Below are 18,158 nucleotides of genomic sequence, written 5' to 3' on the forward strand. Positions count from 1 at the left end.
TATGGCTCCTGCCAGATGTTGTTGGGGGACCTTTATGCCCAAGGAGATGAGAGGAATCCCCAAGAGACCAGGTAAGACATGGGGGAACTGAGGGAGGAGGAGAAGGGAAGGCTAGACAGAACTGGTGTCCCTGAGGTGTGGCTAGGAGGGGAGAAGGGTTCCCATGCCTGGAGGGACCCTCGAGGGCTCGGATCAGTGGGGAACGCCTTTGGCATTTCCCCTGCCCAAATGGCCCAGGAAGCCTGCCTGGCTCTCCAGCTGGGTCCTACGCCCTTAGAGGTCCACTCCTGGTTTTGTTGTTCCCAGGGGCATAGGAGGGAGGCCGGGGGGAGAATAGGAGAAGTGGGTGGGAGAGGTCCTCCAGGATGGGAGACACAGGAAAGGCACAGAGGGCATTTACCTACACAGTCAGGTCAAGGAAACCTGCTGGGATCCCAGGCCAGGTCCCCCAACCTCCGAGAACAGAGGCAAGCCTGGGACCCTTCTGTTGGGTTGAACCTAAGCCCCACCCCCACCACACCCAGGGAGTTTTCCAGCCCTGTGGATCCTAAGCATAGGTCCCACCCACCATCTAAACCCAGCCCCTGCTTAAGCTCCACCCCCCACAGCAAAAACCTTTTCCTCCTTTTTTTTCCTCCCCTTTTTACTATTCTGGTTCTGTTTTACCTTCTGGTTGTTGTTTGATTTATATTTTTATTTTTGTATTCTTTCTAACATATCTGTAAGTTTCCAAGTCTAATTTTATTTTTAACTTATTGTTCTGCTCCTTTTTTCTTTTCTTTTTTTTTTTTTTTTTTTTTTGCCATCCTGTGTGGCTTGCAGGATTTTGGTTCATGAGCCATGGATCAGGCCAAAGCTCCTGTGGTGGGAGCTCTGAATCCAAACCACTGGACTAACAGAGAACCTCAGACCCCAGGGAATATTCATTGGACTGAGGTCTCCTGGAGGTCCTCATCTCAGCACCCAGACTCAGCTCTACCCAACAGCCTACAAACTTAAGGGTTGGAAATCTCAGGCCAAACAACCAGTAAGACAGGAATAAAATCCCCAAAAAAAGAAAAAAAAAATGAGATGGCAAAAAAATAAGTCACAGATGAAGGAGCAAGGTTAAAACCTACAAGACCAAATAAATGAAGAGGAAATAGTCAATCTACCTGAAAAAGAATTCAGATTAATAATAGCAAAGATGATACAGAATCTCAGAAATAGAATGGAGGCACGGATTGAGAAAACACAAGACATGTTTAACAAAGATCTAGAAGACTTAAAAACAGAGATGAACAACACAATAACTGAAATGAAAAATACATAGGAAGGAAGCAATAACAGAATAACTGAGGCAGAAGAAGGAATACGTGAGCTGGAAGACAGAATGGTGGAAATAACTGCAGAAGAGTTGAATAAATAAAAAAGAATGAAAATAATTGAAGACAATGTCAGAGGCTTCTGGGACAACACTAAATACACCAACCTTCAAATTATACGGGTCCCAGAAGAAGAAGAGAAAAAGAAAGGGTCTGAGAAAATATTTGAAGGGATTATAGTGGAAAACTTGCCTAACATGGGAAAGGAAATAGTCACCCAAGTCCAGGAAGCACAGAGAGTCCCATACAAGGTAAACCCTAGGAGAAACACACCAAGACACATATTAATCAAACTAACAAAAATTAAATTCAAAGAAAAAATATTAAAAGCAACAAGGGAAAAGCAAAAAATAGCATACAAAGGAATCCCCATAACATTATCAGCTGATTGTTCAGCAGAAACTCTGCAGGCCAGAAGGGATTGGCAGGATATACTTAAAGTAATGAAAGAGAAAAAACTACAACCAAGATTACTCTACCCAGCAAAGATCTCATTCAGATCTTATGGAGAAATCAAAAGCTTTTCAGACAAGCAAAGGCTAAGAGAATTCAACACCACAAGACCAGCTTTACAACAAATGCTAAAGGAACTTCTCTAGGTGGGAAACGAAAGAGAAGAAAAAGACCAACAAAAACAAACCCCAAACAATTAAGAAAATGGTAATAGGAACATACATGTTGATAATAATCATGAATGTAAATGGATTAAATGCTCCAACCAAAAGACATAGACTGGCTGAATGGATAAAAAACAAAAAAAAAAAGACCACACATATGCTGTCAATAAGAGACCCACTTCAGACCTAGGGACACACACAGACTGAAAGTGAAGGGATGGAAAAATGTATTCCATGCAAATGGAAATCAAAAGAAACTAGAGTAGCAATACTCATATCAGATGAAATGAACTTTAAAAGAAAGACTGTTACAAGAGATAAGGAAGGACAATATATAATGATCAAAGGATCAATCCAAGGAGAAGATATAACAATTATAAATATTTATGCACCCAACATAGGAACACCTCAGTACATAAGGCAAATGATTAAGAAAATGGTAATAGGAACATACATGTTGATAATAATCATGAATGTAAATGGATTAAATGCTCCAACCAAAAGACATAGACTGGCTGAATGGATAAAAAACAAAAAAAAAAAGACCACACATATGCTGTCAATAAGAGACCCACTTCAGACCTAGGGACACACACAGACTGAAAGTGAAGGGATGGAAAAATGTATTCCATGCAAATGGAAATCAAAAGAAACTAGAGTAGCAATACTCATATCAGATGAAATGAACTTTAAAAGAAAGACTGTTACAAGAGATAAGGAAGGACAATATATAATGATCAAAGGATCAATCCAAGGAGAAGATATAACAATTATAAATATTTATGCACCCAACATAGGAACACCTCAGTACATAAGGCAAATGCTAACAACCATGAAAGGGGGACTTAACAGTAACACAATAATAGTAAGGGAATTTAACATTCCACTTACACGAATGGACAGATCATCCAAACACAAAATAAATAAGGAAACACAAGCTTTAATGGCACAATAGCCCAGATAGATTTAATTGATATTTATAGAAAATTGCACCTGAAAGTGACAGAATACACTTTCTTCTCAAGTGTGCATGAGACATTCTCCAAGATAGATCACATCTTGGGTCACAAATCAAGCCTCAAAAAATTTAAGAAAATTGAAATCGTATCAAGAATCTTTTCTCACCACAATGTTATGAGATTGGAAATCAATTACAGGAAAAAACAACTGTAAAAAACACAAACACATGGAGGCTAAACAGTGCATACTAAATAAACAAGAACTCACTGAAGAAATCAAAGAAGAAAGTAAAAAATACATAGAAACAAATGACAACAAAAACATGATGACCCAAAATCTATGCGACACAGCAAAAGCAGTTCTAAGAGGGAAGTTTATAGCAATTCAATCTCACCTCAAGAAACAAGAAAAGTCTCAAATAAACAATCTAACCTTACATCTGAAGCAACTAGAGAAAGAAGAACATAGAAAACCCAAAGTCAGTAGAAGTAAAAAAAGTCATAAAGATCAGAGCAGAAATAAATAAAATAGAAATGAAGGAAAAAATAGCAAAGATGAATAAAACTAAAAGTTGGTTCTTTGAGAAGATAAACAAAATTTGTAAACCCTTAGCCAGACTCATCAAGCAAAGAAGGGAGAGGATGCAAATTAATAAAATTATAAACGAAAAAGGAGAAATCACAACTGACACTGCAGAAACACAAAGAATTACAAGAGACTACTACAAATAAGTATATGCCAATAAAATGGACAACCACGAAGAAATGGACAATTTATTGGAAAGATACAATTTTCCAAGACTGAACCAGGAAGAATTAGAAAATATAAACAGACCTATCACAAGTAATGAAATTGCAATTGTAATTAAAAATCTTCCAACAAACAAAAGTCCAGGACCAGATGGCTTCACAGGTGAACTCTAATGACCATTTAGATAAGAGCTAACACCAATCCTTCTCAAACTCTTCAAAAAATTGCAGTGGGAGGAACACTACCAAATTCGTTCTACAAAGCCACCATCACCCTGGTACCAAAACCAGAAAAAGATATCACAAAAAAATAAAATTATAGACCAATATCACTGATGAATGTAGATGCAAAATCCCTGAATAAAATATTAGCCAACAGAATCCAACAACATATTAAAAGGATCAGACACCATGATCAAGTGGAATTTATTTCAGGAATGCAAGGATGTTTTGATATCCACAAATCAATCAATCTGATACATCATATTAACAAATTAAGGAATAAAACCCATATGATCATTTCAATAGATGCAGAAAAGTTTTGACAAAATTCAACACCCATTTGTGATAAAAAGCTCCCCAGAAAATGGGCAGAGAGGGAATCTACCTCAACATAATAAATGCCATATATGGCAAGCACACAGCAAACATCATTCTCAGTGGGGAAAAACTGAAAGAATTTCCACTAAGATCAGGAAGAAGACAAGGATGTCCACTCTCGCCACTCTAATTCAACATAAATTCAGAAGTCCTAGCTGTGGCAATCAGAGAAGAAAAAGAAATAAAAAGAATCTGAATTGGGAAAGAAGAATTAAAACTGTCATTGTGTGCAGCTGATATGACACTGTACATAGAAAAGCCTAAAGATGTCACCAGAAAACTACTAGAAATAATCAATGAATTTGTTAAGGTTGCAGGATACAAATTTAATGCACAGAAATCTCTGATATTCCTATACACTAACAATGAAAAATCAGAAAGAGAAATTAAGGAAACAATCACATTTACTATTGCAACAGAAAGAATAAAATACCTTGGAGTAAACCTACCTAAGGAGGCAAAAGATTTGTACTCAGAAAACTATAAAACACTGATGAAAAAATCAAACATGACATGAACATTTGGAGAAATATACTATGTTCTTGGACTGGAAAAATCAATATTCTGAAAATGACTACACTACCCAAAGCAATCTACAGATCCAATGCAAGCCCTATCAAACTACCAATGCCATTCTTCACAGAATTAGAACAAAATTTTTACAATTTCTATGGAAACAGAAAAGACCCCAAATAGCCAAAGCAATATAGAGAAAGAAAAACGGAGCTGGAGGAATCAGGCTCCCTGACTTCAAACTATACTACAAAGCTACAGTAATCAAGAGAGTATGGTACTGGCATAAAAACAGAAATATAGATCAATGGTACAGGATAGAAAGCCCAGAGATAAATCCATGCATATATGGTCACATAATTTATGACAAAGGAAGCAAGAACATACAATGGAGAAAAGACATGATCAACAGTTTTTGAAAACCCTTTGCACTTGTAGCATATGCATTCAAAAATGCATTAGAATATTGACAATTGTTTTTATAATTCTATACTAGTTAAAACCATCTTTTATAAAAATTCTAATGTACTCATATTTACTTGTGAACATTTTTTGTTCAATTTGAGGTGCAGTATACTTCAACTTCAAGTCACTCTTACTAGCAGTTATTAGGAACAGAGGCTTAGAGATGAAATTAGAAAAGATAAGGGAAGAAATAGTGAGAAGGAGTAGAGATTTTGGAGTGGAGATTGAGGAGAAATAAAATAAAATGAGGAATAAATAAACCTAGACCCTAAAACTACAATGCTGTACCTGGAAGGAAAGGAGCTGAAATACAAGGGCTTTGTCATGGGGTTTCCTTACAAATACAGTGGGGCCATTGATAATGAGCAGAGATTGAAAAACTTATACTGAGCTATGTCAGATCATTTACATAAAGGTTATCTATGGTCTTTTCTATCCATATTATTATTATGTCTAATTCTGAAAATTGGAGATCTAAAGCTCTGTAATGTAAACTCAGAGAGGTATTAAACATAAACAGGCCCATAAACAAAATGCTTACTATACTAAATAAAACAACACAAACATGTTCTTTGTTGAACCTGTAAGATGTGAGTTTGAGTAACAAGGTATAAAATCTTGTGATGGTTAATTTTACGTGTTGACTTGACTAGGTTAAGGGATGTGCAGGTAGCTGATAAAACATTATTGCTGAATGCATCTGTGAGGATGCCTCTGAAAGAGATTAACATTTGAATCAGTAACTGAGTAAAGAAGATTCCCCTTCACTAAATTGGCAGACATCATCCAAACCCTCCAGGGCAGGAACAGAGCAAAATGGCAGTGGAGGAGCAAATTTTCTTTCTCTCCCTTTCACCCTCTCTCTTTCTCTCCCCATCCTCCTACCCCCACCCCTGCCCCTTCTTTGAGCTGGGAAGTCCATCTTCTCCAGCCTTTGAACAATAGAGCGACTGGTTCTCTGTCTTCAGACTTAACACCAGTGACTCCCTAGTTCTTAGGCCTGGAGACTGAATTACACCACCAGCTTTCCTGAGTCCGCAGCTTGCAGATGGCTGATTGTGAAAATTTTTGACCTCTGTAGCCCCGTGAGCCATTGTCTAAAATAAATCTCGTCTTCTATCTCTCTGTATATCTATTTACCATATATCTATATCTTAATGGTTTTTTTTTTTCTGGAGAACCCTGACTAATACAGAACCTATAAAGTTTTTAAGAAGGAAAGAATGACTCGTACTGAAGAGTCACTTTTACTGGTTTACAGACCCCCAAATATATATAATGTAAAGACATTTTTTCTTTCTTGACTAGCTCCTGAATTTGTTGAAGCCTGTAGGCAATGAAATGAAATGACTGATGTAGCTTTCTGGATTATAACTTTTGGGAATTGGGCATGATAGCTATGTTTATCTGGGAATTTTGAGGTTGGCGGCTAGTTGGGTGATTATTCTTACTGGGGAGCCCTGTTTGCTGGCAGTCTCTGTTCCCAAATCATACCCTCATCACACACCTTCTCCCCTGATTCATTTGATTTGGCTCTGCCTTCCAATTACCTGTACACTTCCATTAAGAATCATACCCAGCTTGTTCCAGAGGCAGGTGTCAGGTGTGGATGAGACTTTTTCTCCCAGATACAACCAGAGGCCATAGGAAATGCTCTTTTCCCACTTTACTAGAATGGACTTGAAGGAAGTTCTGTCTGTCTTCTGGACCACTGCCCCTGGTCAGCATTCTGATAACCTATTGTCCTCTGAGTTATGTCCTTTTCCCTTCTTTACCAGCATTCACCCATCTACCAGTAGGGACTAGAACTTGTAACACTTTGCCTTGAGCTTCCCTTCATTTGTTCTCCTTTGTGGTTTGGTAGAAAAGAAGGAGGTATTATAAAATATGCCTTTGTTTTTGTCATACTCTGTGAGTCTAAGTCTCTCTGTAAAGGTGCACTGAACTAAAGGGAATAGAGTCTTTTTTAAACTCTAACTCTGGAACCAGAAAACTCAAATTTAATTAAACCAACATAGATGCCAAATATAGAATACTATTATTACACATTTAAATAATTATAATTGTGTAATGTTTAAGAACATATGAAACATTTTTTCTAAGCCTTTCATATATTTGCTGGGGATATCTGTGTCTCTTACTATAATTTCTTATAAGGTTTCTTTACATTTTTTTCTTGTAGTAGAAGAATTTTCAAAAGCCTAGCTCTCTTGATTGGGGTGGGACTTTTGTTTTCATTTCTTACTGGATCAGGCCTAATGTACAAATGTTAGAGACAGTGCTTACTCTGACAGTCAATACAGTTGTGTAATTAAGAGGAACATCATTTAACAATTTAACGCATTTACATTAGGTCTTTAATTCACACCAAGCATTGTAGTATTGCTTAGAAATAAAATAATAACTATGGAATACCCCTCTTTTAAAATGATTTAGATTCCACGGAGGATATAGATGTAAAAAAATACCAGCAATACTATGGATACATAGTTGGTGTATTTGATAGAATCTGGAGGAGTCAGATGTCAGGGAGTCCTTTTGGAAAGTAACACGTGCTCTTAGCCTTCCTGTCCAAGCAACAGTAACAAGAAGGATGTGCACATGAAGGGCATTATAGGCATAAGAAACAGCACGAGTTAGGTATTTGTATGTACTTAGAATTCCAAAGAGTTTGATACTGTTTGATCAAAAACAAATGAGTGAGATCTGCTCTTATAAAAACTTGAGAGATAAACCTCGGTCAGTTCATGGAAGACTTCACATTGATTTTATTATTTATATATCTCACTGGGAGAAATGAAATGAAAGTTTTATTTTAGGCCAGTTTCAAAGATAGATTTGTTTGTGGACTGGCTGAACGATGGACTAAGGCTGAGGGAGGAAGTGACAGGTGCTAATGAAAACCTGTAAGTTTTGTTTACCAATAATCCATAACAGGGATCTTTAACTACAAGTAGATGTGAACATTACTAAAACCATATTTTCAGCATTAAAAGATTCATTTTAATTTCTAGAAAATGTGTCAAGAACAATTTACACAAATGTCAACAAGATTAAACAAAGCAATGTTTTTGAAATTATTTACAACCCTCAAGTCACCGTTTGAGAATGTAAAATATTAGTTTGAGTGTCAATATGTAATTTCAATGAAATGTCTTTTAAATGAAAGAAAAACCATTTTTGATTAAGTAGAATACCAATTGCTACCTCAAGCTCAGCTTATAGAAAAGTTTACAAAATAAAATAACACAGTAGTTTATGAAGGGATAGCATACATTTTCTAGCACTGTGCAGATATAGCTGAATATAAGAGAGGTGGCATCTTGTTTAAACTGATTCATGTATATCTCTACCTAATACAGTAAACTGGAGAAAAATAGCCATTTCTGTTTTCTTCCTTCTTTATTACTCCTTTTTTTTTTTTTGTTTACTGTAACTTCATTTTCTATACTGAAAACTTTGACTATGTACTTCAAAGAAGAACTAATGTGGTTGGAAGACAACCTTATAACTAACACTGAAACTTTTCTAGGTATAATTCAAAATTTTTAATGCCACTATATATAGGACAAATATTTTAGTGATGTGTTTGCATGGAAAAGAAATAGTTATATTAAAATGTGTATACAACAGATTGTAGTTTTCTTCACTATTCTATTCAACCTTTCATTATGAAGTGATTTTTTATGAAAATAAAGCACATATTGTTTAATTTAAAAATGCTTTTTGGGCAATCTGATAATAGGTTCCTGGCTTTGAATAAGAGCTGTGCAAAGAAAAAGAATTATTGAGTAATTCCAATTTAAATACTACCAGGCAGTTTGTAACTATAATCAGAAACACAGTAGCATTAGCATTGTTGAGCCTAGTGCAGTGCAGAAAGAACTGTGTAGAAGCAGTAGCCAGGGAGATAAGTGGGTCAGTACTATACAATATAACTTGACAGATTAAAAAATAGAAAAAAAAAAAAAAAGAACTGCCAAGTTAAAAGAATAGGTATATTACATGAGTCAGGATCCTATCTAGGACACTCTGAAACTATAATAAAATCATGAAATCATGATCAGATTTTGAGGAAAATAACTAGATTTTGTAGACCTGAAGATATACCTATTTATAAATAGAACAATTCTGCTCAAGCCATCTTTAGCCTAGTGTTATATCTAATGTGCTGTTACCATTTTAATATACCACTGGGTATCTTAAAAGTACTGTGTGGTTTCTGACAATTATTTGCTACAGTGTAAATGTTCCTTTTCCACATTTAAAAGTCCAGGTTTGGGCATAATTTAATTGTTCTAATTCAAATGCTTTTCTTATAAGATTACAATAAGTTAGCATAGTATATAGAACCATTACTATTCACCAGGCACTACACCAAAGTGTTTCAAGGCATTACATAATTTATTCTTCCCAATAACCTTTGCAAATAGGTACTCCTGGAGGAAGAGAAGTTATTTCTACAAGGTCATAAACCTCATGGATGACAGAATTAAGATTAAAATCAGGTCTAGCAAAACTTTAAGCAAAATAATTTAACTACCAAGATTTTGATACTCTACTAAATCTTATCCCTTAGGAAATAATATTCTGAAGTAATTTCAAGGTTTCTTTAATTGAGATGTTTGAAGTACTAAATAGGGGACAGAAAAAAACAGGGAGCCTCAAGGACAAAACAAGCAACCTAACTTTAATAATAATATATATATGATCCTTTTATTAGTAATTAAATTTTAAACACATATGGTAAACGTAAATGAATTTTCAACATTTGTAATTTTACCTATAAGGCAATGGGCAGGCTTCTAGTCCAAGATGGTAATCCAGTGGTTGCATTTGCTGCCTTTGATTCATTAAATCACTTTGAAATGAAATAGATGTGGGAACAAAACTATAGCAGTATTAGAAAATAGAGGAGAGATATCCATAGAAAATATTTCAAGATTTGTGTGTGTGTGTTTTGCAGTAGTTATTATGGGGTTGACCTGAAAACAAAGGCAAAGAACCAGTATCATAGTGCTTGTGTAGGAGCAGGATGATACAGAAGTGAGTATCAGAGGTCAACTCAAATAAAAACTGGAAAAAAATCCAATGTCACAGTCAGCAAGAGCTGGAAGTAAGGGAAGGCCTTAGAGCAAGTAACTGGATAATTAATTGAAAGACAGCTACATCTGGGCCAGCACAGGCTCAGTGTATACAGCAAAACTTCTGAGGTATTTGCTTCAGGAAGAACTTAGTAAACCCTGCTGTATAGTAAATGACTGGATGTATTTTACCTTCAGGGAACCTTAAGATGTGCATTAGATGGGAAAGAGAAAAGACTAGAGTGTTAGGCACTTGAGGAACACACATTGGGATTGATTATTGATATGGCAGGATTATTTCCTACCATATCAGTAAACAAAGGATGCCACAGTCATCAGTGCTTTCAGCCCTCCAGTGTGAGCTGGTGAGCCCTGAGGGAACTCAGTAAGGAAAGAATACCTGCCATCTAGCAACCATCAGACTGCAGCCACTCCCCAAGGTGAGCCCTGAGGAAACTGCACGTGAAAACACAGGGTACTGGCCCCAGATAGCTGAGGTGCATATCAAAGGAATGATTTCAGTGAGAGCAGACTGTTGCATCTTCCCATACGTAGAGAAGTGTTAAATTCCTTAACTTGGGATATCTGGTTTTCTTTAACAATAATCATTTGATGTTCCCAGCTACCTGCCCTTTGTTGTGAAACTTCTGTATAACCTGGCTCCCCCCTCGCTTCTTCAGAGCAGTTTTCTCAGGGTTACTTGAGGTGCTGCCTCCTGAGCTTGAAGTTCTAAAAATTCCCACTGAATATAATATAACCCTCAACTTTTAGGTTGTGAATAATTTTTAAGTCCACAGGATAGAAAGGAGAGATGCAGTGAGGGAAAAGCAGTTTCACCTAATTACACTGAAAAAAAAAATTACACTGAAGTACTGTTTTTATGTAAGAATTTTGCTTAATAAGACAACTGTAAGAGGTTCCAATTTTGCTTGTGTTATCTCAGTGCATTTATTCTAAAAGAAAGCCACCCTGTGGGTACAACCTGTCTGTATATCCACAGAGCCATATGGTAAGAATCCCCATTCAGAAGAGACCTGAAGGAGAAACAGACCCTCATTACTGGTCAGTAATTACATGTTAGTTACCCATTCAAACAAGTTTTATCTATCTATCTATCTATCTATCTATCTATCTATCTATCTATCTAACTATCTTTGTCTATCAAATATCCCTAGATTCAAACATTAATTGAAAAACAAGCATTTACATTGATGTGTGAATATAAATATGAATATATACACATATACACACAAAATAAAACAAAATTATCAGAAACATATGTGAATACAATACAGTGAGAGGAAAGAATCTCAGAAAAAAAAAAAGTAGAAAAATAGACCTCATGTTAAAAAAAAAAAGAAATCTTTAAAAAATTCAAGTTAGTATCCTCAGAGAGATTTAAGGAAATGTTATTCTCATAAATATAAGGGAAAATGCTGATCTAAAATAGAAGTCATATAATTAAATAGAATTATCAGAATTAAAAGATTTACCAAAATCACAAATAATAATAGTAATTGAATAGCAGAATAACAAAGAAAATATGACTGAGAATTCATTAATCCAGAACATAAACTCTTCTCTGACCTTGTTCAAAGGTTAGAAAGATGGAAATTATGACACAAAAGCAAAAAGAAAAGAAAGATTCATAATAATCAGTACTTGCTAGTAGTTAGAAATAAAAAAATATATATATGGATAGGGAGTAATAATTCCATAAAGCTATAATATGAATTGAACAAAAAACTAATTTTTCCATGCAAAGCAACTCAGAAAAAACCAAGATAGAATACATTTTGAAAAGAAATAAATATATTCCTATGCTCTGGTGAAGGTTATAAATAATAATGAAAAAAATTTATTGATTCCAGAAAGTAAACACAATAAATCTATTAAGTAATAAAAATTGGATTGACAGTGGATTTCTTCTTATAACATTAATTCTAAGGTATGATGGACTGTCTGTAAAGTTTTGAATGAAAATAAACTGAACCTGGAAATTCATACCCATTCAAGCAATTATCCAAATATAAGAATATAATTAAGATATTTTTAAACATAAAAAAAAAAAACTTAGAAAGAATTCCACATACACACAGTTTCTTAGAAATAAATAAATAAATGTAAAGATATATCCAAGCAAGTTTGAAATACAATCCTATAAAGAAAAAATACTGGTGGGATTGTGGTCAGTATGGCAGAATAGGAGGACCTGGGGTTCATCTCTCCCCACATGTACATAAAGAATACTCCTACAAGTGGAACAGTTCACACAGAACACCTGCTGAACACTAGCAGAGGACCTCAGACACCTAAAAGGACAAGAAAAAAAAAAAAACAGAAAAACATAACCAGTTAGGATGAAAGAGAGAAAAGGAAGAAAAAGAAAAGAGGAGATGAGCTGGGACCTGCACCCCTGGGGGTGAGCTGAAGGATAGGAGAAGTTACAGCACCAAGAAGGCCCCCTCACTGGCAGCAAGATCCGCTGGAATTGAGGGTGGCTTTGGGGACTATCAGTGGAAAGTTCAGTGGCCAGTCTGTGGCAGGCAGGACAGAGCAAGACTTGCACAGACTGTCTATGCCACAACACTGTGTGCCCCAGACTGAGATGTGTGTCCACCAGTGCTGGTGGGGACTGAGTGCTGAAATGTGGGGTTAGGAGAGTGGACCTGGGGAGAGGACAGCTATTGACCATGTGGAAACCACCTGAAGGAATGGGAGTGAGGAGCTCTGCTGCACGGAGACAGCCTGAGGGGATAGGAGTGAGGAGCTCCACAGCCCGGAATGCTCCTGGAGGAAGCGTGGTCTGCCTTGGAAGTGAGGCACCATTGTTGAGTGGTATGCAAGGGGTGGGGCCACCATCATGCCTCTCTCCCCACACACAAGCCCCTGCCTCCACAGGCACTGAGAGGGACTCCCACCAGAGCGAGTGTGCGCACTCCAGTCATTGCCACTTTGTCTCCCTCATGCCTGAGTGAGTGCGTGCACCCCAGACTGTTGCTGCCTTCTGCCGGCCCCTGCAGCCAAGGCACTAGAATAGGATCACATCAGAGTGAGCCCATGAGCCCCAGTCATTGCCACCTTATCTCTCTCCTGCCTGAGAGAGCACGTGCACCCCAGTCAGTCACCACCTCTTGCCGCCCCACATAAGCTAGCAATTGTGCCCATTCAGTGGTGGCCTTCCCCCCCTTCATGCCTGGGCAAGGATCAGAAGCCTGATGGTGGCCCACATGCAGAGGTGGGGCCAAACAAAAGCTGAGCCCCAGGGGCTGTGCAACAAAGGAAGAAGAACTGAAACATTTCCGTGCTGCTGCACAAGCCATGAATTAAATCCCCATGATTAGATTGGTAAACCCAGCATCTGCAGAACATCTGAAAGGACAATGAGTGCTCCCACAACTGAGATGGGTCTAGCTTTAGCAGTTGTGGACTTGGGAGGAAAATACACGTAGGTGTTGGACCAGGTAAGACTCTGAACGGCCCCACTGTGCCAACAGTAGGTCCAGAGACCTAGCTAAAGGTCTTGGGGAACCTCCTAAGGATGTGGGGGCTGGCGTGGCTCACTGTGGGGACAAGGACACTAATAACAGAGGTCCCAGGGAATTTGTTTTGTTTTGTTTTATTGTCACAGTTGATTTATTTTATTTTATTTTTTAACATTTTAAAATATATTTTTTACTTTGCTATTTTATTTTTGTATTTTTTTCATTTTGTTATATTTTGTTCTTTTTTCCTGTATCATTTTATTGTCATCTTTTTTTGTATTCTTTGCTATTTTTTGTTTGTTTTTTGTTTTTGTTAGTTTTGTTTTTATTGTTTGTTATGGTTTGGGGATTTTTCTATTTGGTTGGTTGTTTTCTTTGTATTTTACTTTTTTTGTTTTTATTTGTTTCTGTTTTTATTTTTTGTCTTGACTTTTGTGTGTTTGTTTTCTATTCTTTTCTCTTTTTGGCCATGCTACAGAGCTTGTAGGGTCTTGGTTCCCCAGCCAGGGGTTGAGCATGAGCCCCTATGGTGGGAGTGCCGAGTTCTGGGTGCTGGAACATCAGAGAATTTCTGGCCTCAGGGGATATTATTTGGCATGAACTCTCCTGGAAGTCCCCATCTCCGCACCAAAACCTAGCTTCCCCCAATAGCCTGCCAGCTCCAGTGCTGGAATGCCACAAGCCAAACAACCAACAAGAGTGGAACACAGCACCACCCAACAGCAGACAGGCTGCCTAAAGTCATATTAACCTAACAGACACCCCCAAACACAAAGTTTGACATGGGCCTGACAATCAGAGGGACTGGCTCCCACCAACCAGATTTCAGGCACCAGTCCCTCCCACCAGGAAGCTTAAACAAGCCTGTGGACATACCTCACCCCCCATGGGGAAGACACCAGAAGCAAGAGGAACTAACCCTGCAGCCTATGGAAAGGAGACCACAAACACACTATGTTAGATTAAATGACATGACAGAAATATGTTGCAGATGAAGGAGCAACGTAAAAACCTACAAGACCAATTAAATGAAGAGGACATTGGAAATTTACCTGAAAAAGAATTCAGAGTAATGATAGTAAAGATGATCCAAGTTCTCACAAAAAAGAATGGAGGCATATACCAAGAAAAAACAACAACAGCAACAAGGTATTGGAAGAACTGAAGAACAAACAAAAACTGTGAAAAACAATACAGTAACTGGCATGAAAAATACACTAGAAGGAATCAATAGCATAATAACTGAGGCAGAAGAACGGATAAGCGAGTTGGAAGATAGAATTATGAAAATCACTGCCACTGATCATAATAAAGAAAAAGAATGAAAAGAAATGAGCAGAGTCTCAGAGACCTCTGAGACAACATTAAACACACCAACACTTGAATTGTAGGGGTCCCAAAAGAAGAAGAGAAGAAGAGGGTCTGAGAAAATATTCAAAGAGATTATAGTCAAATACTTCCCTAACATAGGAAAGGAAATAGTCACCCAAGTCCAGGAAGCACAGAGTCCCACTCAGAATAAACTGAAGGAGAAACACATTGAGACACATATTAATCAAGCTAACAAAAATTAAATTCAAAGAAAAAATATTAAAAGAAGCAAGGGAAAAGCAACAATAGCATACAAGGGAATCCCCATAAGGTTATCAGCTGATTTTTCAGCAGAAACTCTGCAGGCCAGAAGGGAGTGGCAGAATATATTTAAAGTGGTGAAAGTGAAAAGCCTACAAGCGAGAATACTCTACCCAGCAGGCTCTCATTCAGGTTCAATGCAGAAATCAAAAGCTTTTCAGACAAGCAAAAGCTAAGAGAATTCAGCACCACCAAACCAGCTTTACAACAAATATTAAAGGACCTTCTGTAGGAGGGAAACAAAAGAGAAGAAAATGACCTACAAAAACAAACCAAAACAATAAAGAAGATGGCAATAGGAACATGCATATCAATAATTACCTTAAATGTAAATGGATTAAATCTTCCGCCCAAATACACAGACTGGCTGAATGGATGCAAAAACAAGACCTGTATATATGTTGTCTACAAGAGACACACTTCAGACTTAGGGAAACACACATACTGAAAGTGAGGAGATGGAAAAATATCTTCCATGCAAATGGAAATCAAAAGAAAGCTGGAGTAACAATACTCATACCAGATGAAATAGACTTTAAAATAAAGACTGCTACAAGAAATAAGGAAGGGCAGTACATAATGATCAAGGGATCAATCCAAAAAGAAGATATGACAATTATAAAAGTTTATACACTCAACATAGGAGTACCTGAATACATAAGGCAAATGCTAACAACCATGAAAGTGGAAACTGACAGTAACACAGTAATAGTATGAGACTTTAACACCCCACTTACAGTAATGGACAGATCACCCAAAGAGAAAAGAAAAAAGAAAAAAACCCTTAAGTGACACATTACATCAGATAGTCTTAATTGATATTTATAGAATATTCCATCTGAAAGAGCAGAATACACTTTCTTCTCAAATGCAAACAGAACATTCTCAGTGATAGATCACATCTTGGGTCACAAATCAAGCCTCAGTAAATTTAAGAAAATTGAAATCATATCAAGCACCTTTTAATATATATATATTTTTTAATGTGGACCATTTTTAAAGTCTTTATTAAATTTGTTACAACATTGCCTCCATTCCAGGCTTTAGCCTTTTGGCCATGAGGCAGGTGGGATCCCAGCTCCCAGACCAGGAATCAAATCCACATCCCCTGCATTAGAAGGTGAGGTCCCAAAGACTGAACTATCAGGGAAGTCCCAAGCATCTTCTCTGACCACAATGCTATGAGATTAGAAATCAATTAAAGGAAAAAAAGACTTACAACACACACACACACACACACACACACACACACACACACACACACGGAGGTTAAACAATATGTTACTAAATAATCAATGGATCACTGAAGAAATCAAAGGATAAATAAAATAAATACCTGGAGACAAATGACAACAAAAACATGATGATCCAAAACCTATGGGATGGAGCAAAAACAGTTCTAAGAAGGAAGTTTAGAGCAATACAATCTTACCTCAAGAAACCAGAAAAATTTCAAATAAACAACCTATCTTTACAACTAATGCAAGTAGAGAAAGAAGAACAAACAAAACCCAAAGTTATAGAAGGAAAGAGATCATAAAGATCAGAGCAGAGGGGGAAGAGAGAAGATGGCAGAAGAATAAGACGCGGAGATCACCTGCAAGCTTCAGAGCCATGGAGGAGAGCGCAGCAACAGGGTGCGGAGGGCAAAGCAGAGAGATTCCCGCATAGGACTGGTGCCGACCTGCACTCACCAGCCCGAGAGGCTTGTCTGCTCACCCGCCGGGAAGGGTGGGGGCTGGGAGCTGAGGCTCGGGCTTCGGTCTGATCCCAGGGAGAGGTCTGTGATTGGCAGCGTGAAAACAGCCTGAAGGGGTTAGTGCACCGCCGGGAGGGAGTCCGGGAGAAGTCTGGAGCTGCCGAAGAGACAGGAGACATTTTCTTGCCTCTTTGTTTCCTGGTGCACGAGGAGAGGGGTTTAAGCGCGCTGCTTAAAGGAGTTCCAGAAACAGGCGCGGAGCTGCCAAAGAGACAAGAGACGTTTTCTTGCCTCTTTTTTCCTAGTGCGAGAGGAGAGGGCATTAAGCGCACTGCGTAAAGGAGCTCCAGAAACAGGTGCGAGCCGCGACTGTCGGCGTGGACACCAGAGACGGGTGTGGGATGCTAGGATTGCTGCTGCTGCCACCAAGAAGCCTGTGTGTGAGCACAGGTCACTATCAACACCTCCCCTCCTGGGAGCCTGTGCAGCCCGCCACAGCCGGGGTCCTGGGATCCAGGGACAGCTTCCCCGGGAGAATGCGCCACGCACCTCGGGTTGGTGCAGTGTCAGGCCGGCCTCTGCCACCGCAGGCTCACCCCACATCCATGCCCCTCCCTCCCCCCAGCCTGTGCCAGAGCCCCCGAATCAGCTGCTTCTTTAACCCCGTCCTGTCTGAACAAAGAGCAGACACTCGCGGGCGACCTACGTGCAGAGGCAGGGCCAAGTCCAAAGATGAATCCCAGGAGCTGTGCGAACAAAGAGGAGAGGGGGAGGTCTCTCCCAGCAGCCTCAGAAGCAGCGGATTAAAGCTCCACAATCAACTTGATGTGTCCTGCATCTTCTAGAAAACCTTAATAGACAGCAAAATATCCCAAGTTGAGGAGGTGGACTTTGGGAGCAAGATATATTATTATTTTCCCCTTTTTTTTCTTTTTCTGAGTGTGTATGTGTGTGCTGCTGTGTGAGATTTTGTCTGTATAGCTTTGCTTT

The sequence above is a fragment of the Physeter macrocephalus genome, chromosome 15 (assembly GCF_002837175.3).
Source record: "Physeter macrocephalus isolate SW-GA chromosome 15, ASM283717v5, whole genome shotgun sequence".
Lineage (NCBI taxonomy): Eukaryota > Metazoa > Chordata > Mammalia > Artiodactyla > Physeteridae > Physeter > Physeter macrocephalus.